Here is a 6,000-nt window from a genome sequence, read left to right as displayed (position 1 = left end):
TGTTTTAACTGTTGCTTTAAAAATAGTTTTAATTGAAGCTACTCAATTTGGAAGCATTTGAATGGAACTAGATATACCGTACTGTTTGTAATCTGTCCTGAACAAATTGAACAAATCATTAGGTCATTGCACATACCACTGTACTTAAGCACAGCTCTGGGCCAGAGACAGAAGGCACAGAAAGGAGGTGGAAGGGAAAAAAGATTCTGTGCCAAGGTACAAATACAGAGATTTGTTCTCCTGCTTAAGAAATGAGCCAGGTTATTAGTGCTTTCTTGGGAGATTCATATTTTGAAATGCACAAATACAACCCAGTGACTTTTACTCCCTCCTTTCTGTTGTTGCTGTTGCATTACCACATATTGCTCATTACTTGAGTTTTCAGATTGTAAACTGTTGCTAACCAACAGATTTACAAGGAATATACGTACAGGAAAACAATGTTTCCCTCCCAAGTTCACAGCAAACTGGCTAACTTGAAAAAGTCAGTTTCTATCTATTACAGCACAGGTACAGGTTGATAGCTGTCAAATGATCCTATTTATATTAGAAGTAGTAAAATGATATTCTATTATTTCATTGAATATAAAATGTATTGAGACATTTCACTTTGTTTTTCATCTTCCTTCTATTTCAATATTCTCTTAACTTTGATTTGTGGCATCTAACTAAAAGTTACCCAAAATAATTGTTGTACATTACATCCATTACATTAAAGATGATCTCTGTGTTTACAAAACTAGATTGTTTTATGAACAAAATGCTTTGAGGAAATAGAGCTGTCTCAACAGCAATTTTGTCAGTTAAAAATACAGTGATAGAGCTAGAAATTCTACACTTCAGTGCCTCTCATGAGGGAGTGAAATGCTTATTAAATGGTAGCATACATTATTCTCCAAATCTTCTTTTATATGCCTATTTTAAGCACTTGATTATTGCCTGGCTAATAATAGGTGCTTCTTCAGTCAGAGAACAGACTATAGAAGATAGTGTAAATCATAGCATATAATTGTTCACTGACTGCCATTGAAAACGCTTAGCTACTGCTGTATGACAATCTTCCTCTGATGTCAGCAGCCACTTTATCATGTAACAGCAATTAAAGCTGTGGGAATCAGGAAAAACCCACCCAGAAAGCAACCCCATCCTGTCTATTTTTAAGTGTATGAAGTACTCCAAGGTACAGGCAGGCCCAGTCTGAGTCAGTGAGAAGAAATCATATTAGTCATGGATTCATCAGGGGCAGGAGGTGGGTGGTGAAAGGGCTGTAATCCCCCCAGCCCCACAGCAATGCGTAGCATAGCTCACTCCTGGTCTTTCCTCTTACTCCTTTACCTCCACCCCCACCGTAACCTCATCCCCCACCAGCACAGAGCCGTGTTTTGGCTGCATCCTACCTTCAACAGGCCCAGAACTAGGTGTGAATTGAACTGAGAAGGGGCCAGGGATGAAGGTTGCCAGTAATTATTTCTGAGGCAGATGACAACATGTCATGGAGGAGGACCTTGAGAGCACAGCAACTTGGCAAAACAGAGTGGTGAGAGGCTGCCTAGCCACTCGCACACAGACTGGCATGTTCCAGGCATGAATGGACCGCCCAGAAAGCGGCAAAACATGTAAAGGAGCTGAAACAATTACTCTTGGCGCGTGATGATTTTATTTCGCAGCACATTCAGAGATAATCGTCAAGGGAGAAATAAATAGAAAAACCTACTTTAAATCCTTTTCAATGGAAAAAAATACATGGCTCATTCCTGAGCCTCCGAAGATTTTAATGAAGTAACTGGAGACAGACCTATACAGCACAAAGAGGAAGCTTTTTAATGACTCTTCTTCCTTCATAGTGTCAAAAAATACCTCAGAACTAGACAGACAACACCACTAGCTGATCTCAGTGATAAAGACTGCACAGGACACTGGGGGATAAAAGCAAATGTGTCCCTTTCCTTCTATTAGCACCAACTCACAAGTTTGCCGTGCATGTTCATGAGGATGTTAATTTTCTGAACAACTACAGGTGCTCAAACCAGCCTGCCCCATTGCTTCCTACCCCATCAGAACACCCACAAATTATTGTGGGTAATAGTGCAATCGGTCAATTGTGTTATCCAGCTCTTTAACACTTAGAGAAGCCTTTTTATCCAGCAACAATGTAAGAGGTAACGTGCCAACAGATCCAAATGGACTCTAGAGTGATTTATTCATCCCAGGCTTCTAAGCCCCTTTTCCTCTGTATTAATACTAAGATTAATGTATCCCATCAATGCGCTGCCAACAGGAACTTTAATAAAAGCAAGAACTAGTTGGCCCAGCTTTCTACTCAAGGTTACGACATCATAAAAACAGTAGCCTACAAAGGCTCTCCTTTTATTTTATTTATTACTTAACAAAATGAAAATAATTTAATTTAAAGAAAAAAACCCCACAGACTGCATGCACATAAGTCCATCACTGCCTGAAGTAAATTCATTAGCCAAATGTTTTTTAAAGGATAAATGGAATATATTTGCATATTTTTGAATAGATGCATATGTATCTTAAAACTTTTTGAAAACTTAGTATAGACAGATATATTTAAACATGAACGAATAACAGCCTATACAATACGTATGAAGGATGCCAGGTACCTAATCACAGAGACTGAAATTCATAGAGTAAATGAGACATGGGGTCTATTTAATAACTAATATGAAAGAATTAGTTAAAGGTGAAGGAATACTTATTTATACAAATCTCTTCAATTCTTGATTCCTTTCAAGTTTGCTTATCCACATATTTTAACATGGGACAATAAAAAGGTACAGTACTGATGATGCTGGCAGTGTGGACACTTATTCTTAATTTCACATATGCCGTTGAACAGTTTTCAACTGCCAATGAATCACAACCAGCTTGGCTAGATTTTGCCCAGAGTGACCTCATGCTGAAGGGCTCTCTCTCTTTACCAGCCCTTCAGCTACACAGTTTCTACACTCTAGATCCTCAAGTCTTCAATTTCAAAATTCAAACCCATCAAGGGCTGTCCAGAAAAGCTTGAAGAACGCACCTAAGGAATGTTATTTGAACATATGGCAAAATATTTGAGGACGCTGTGTCTGGACTTGTTGAGACAGTTTAGTGAAATTCTAACATCCTGCAGTGTGACAAAATCACATAAATGGACTGTGAAGGATACTGCAGACTGTATGTTCAGACTAATTTGAATGCATAAAGTGTATCTACTTGGCATGTAACATCAAAGCTGCCTAAGACATTTAGATGTAAGCTTCCACATTCCATCCTGATCATATAGCTAGGCTAGAAAATGTCCCCATTTCTACCTGAGAGATGTTTAAGTTGTTTTTCTTGTGGTGACCACGCTTCCTGTCTTCTTTTGTTAAAAAGTGCAAGTGTGCTTCTCTTTTCTTTCCTCTCAGCCCTTTTGCCAATTGCTCACCTGCATCAGACACAGAAACTGCAGAACTGCTAGGTGGTGGTGATGGGTGAATGGAGCAGAAAGTCAATTTCTTCCTAAAAGGCAGAGGTTGCTAGAGAGAAAGAACAGAAAGGCCTTTTATTCCTATAAAGAAGAGAAGAGACAAAAGCCCTTCAGAGTGAAGATGAAAAATACTGTATTTGAATCCTAGGAAGATCCTGTTCTTCCTAGAGTGTAAAATGGTCCATTCACAACAAAATCCAAATAGCCTTTAGCTTTTCAGATATCTGCAACTGGCAAAAAGGATAATTCATATCTATTTACATTTATTTTTATTTTTAGAAATTTATTTTATGATCACAGTATGTATGTCAGAATAGGATATTTCATGTTATTCCATTCAAATGACGAAGTCAAAATTTCTTAAGTATCTCAGGCACTTAGATCTGCTATTTGGCTTATATTGCAATGATAATACATTATAGGCTTTGACTTGTCTCTTATTTTTAGTCATTACTTGTGTAGTGTGAAGTACAAAAAACTGCAACTGGTAAAAAAAAAAACCCTGCCAGCAGAACTTACCAACATCTAAAGGTCTGAATGAATATATACAATTGACAAAGATTTGGCCAAATTCATAACGGTACAGTATTCAGTGAACACCACCTTTCCATTCTCTGAAGTGTCTTGGAATCGTTTGCAAAATTCTCAAATGTGTTCAAAAACTACATGCGAAACATAATCCTTGAATTGCAGATAATTTAGAATTACAGAGGGCAAATGCTTGCAGACCAAAGGAGAGAATTTGTACAATGTTGGTTAGTCACGTAAATGAAGTGTTATATTTCTAGTCCTTTATTAGATGTATTATGCAAATCAGTCAACACAGCACAAACTGAACTATAAAAGATAAAATTGACATTTAGCACAGAGAAGTTTCAAATTGAGGTAATTACATAATTTCTTAAATCAAATGACACAAACAATGTCACATGACACATCTAACCTAACTGTAGGGGTGCGGATTTGGTTAGGAATATTTACCTTTAAAACCAGAGTTCTCAGTTTATGCTGTCTTGAGTAAATATCAGCAAAATGCAAATTCAGAATGTTACAATCTGAAAAAAAATTTCTGCATGCAAGCTGTCAAGCTTGCTATTTTAAGCTTTGCATTTTATAAAGACTCCCACTATTAAGCTTTTCACTAACTATATTAATGAAAAGTGGCTGATATACATCATTGTTGATATGAAGCTGACAATAAACATCTGTTTTTGAACAGATTTAAATAAAAAGTTTGATTCTGTCATAAAAAATCAGATGAAAAGGTAGACTCATTAGCCAAAGCAGTAGATTGAGATTTTCCAGCTTCTGCAGTGAGCTTGAGGAGAATTCAGATAAACTGCTTGAGAAATCAACCTACTGAATTTTATTTCCCCAGCTAAAACTGTGACCAATAATCACTGGTCTCATAAAATCCTATGCTCATCAATATTTGAAACAGAGAGAGGTCCAAAGCCTGGTGTTTTCCAATGGCATTTAACTGTCAGATTCCCACCTTCCTGCATTATGCTGTTTTTTGTTACAAGTCATCAGGTTCTGTTCACAGAGAAAAAATGTCATCTACCCTGTCCTGCTTTATTTTCATACCTTCTTCACTCCTCCTCCATTTTACTTTTGTTATTGTTTCTTCCTGCTCATTTGGATTTCCTGTCTCACACTACCTTTGAGTAGCCGCAGAAGAGAATTTGTCCCAATTCAATACTCCAGATTTTGAGAAAGTCTGAATGTGGATCCAGAGGTTGATAACTGGCTGAAACAAACCACCAGTGTCAAAACCCCCAAATATGTGACAGTCCAGGCTGAGATGCCTTATAGTGTGAGCCCACTTGCTCTTGAGAGTTGAGAGCAGAATGTGGTTGGCACCAATGGGATTATTTTATTTTTGGAGAACAGATCATGTAGGCATCTACCCAGGGTAAGGGGGAGCCCTACAATTACTTTTTTCTGAATTAGAGTTAAACCATCTCTAATTAATTGTAATGGTTTCAGCTAAAACTTTCCAGATGAGTAGTTCAAGCTGGACTCAGCACTGAGCAATCATTGTGTTACTGAAATACTCTGGTGTATTCTAAGTCCTAACTTTTTATTTCATGAAAATAACAAAAATGTGCAGCATATGTTATCTCAATCCAGGAGATTTATAAAACACAGATATCTTGTTATTGTATTGCTACTTTAGCAGAATAAAAATTCCTTTTCATCCCCTTCACTTTTGCAAAATTCCCCCTAGCTCTGTCTTAAAAATGTCAAACATACTTTACTGTTTCCAAATAAACACATCAGTTTTGGCAGAATTAGTAGACAAGAAAGGTAGGGGCACTGTTGTTATAGGAGTTCATAAAAAAGCAAATTTTAATGTTTCAAAATTTAAGACTTTCCTAAAGTTTTAAAATACATCCTCCCTGACTCCATCTGTACTATTGTCAAAACCATTACAAAGTGTCCCATTGGAAAAGTAAATCTGATTAATTAGCATTGGTCTCCATTGCAGAATTCAACAGCTATGTAAACAATCACGGACT

Source organism: Dromaius novaehollandiae, chromosome 13 (genome assembly GCF_036370855.1).
Source record: "Dromaius novaehollandiae isolate bDroNov1 chromosome 13, bDroNov1.hap1, whole genome shotgun sequence".
NCBI lineage: Eukaryota > Metazoa > Chordata > Aves > Casuariiformes > Dromaiidae > Dromaius > Dromaius novaehollandiae.
This window is presented reverse-complemented; position numbering follows the sequence as displayed.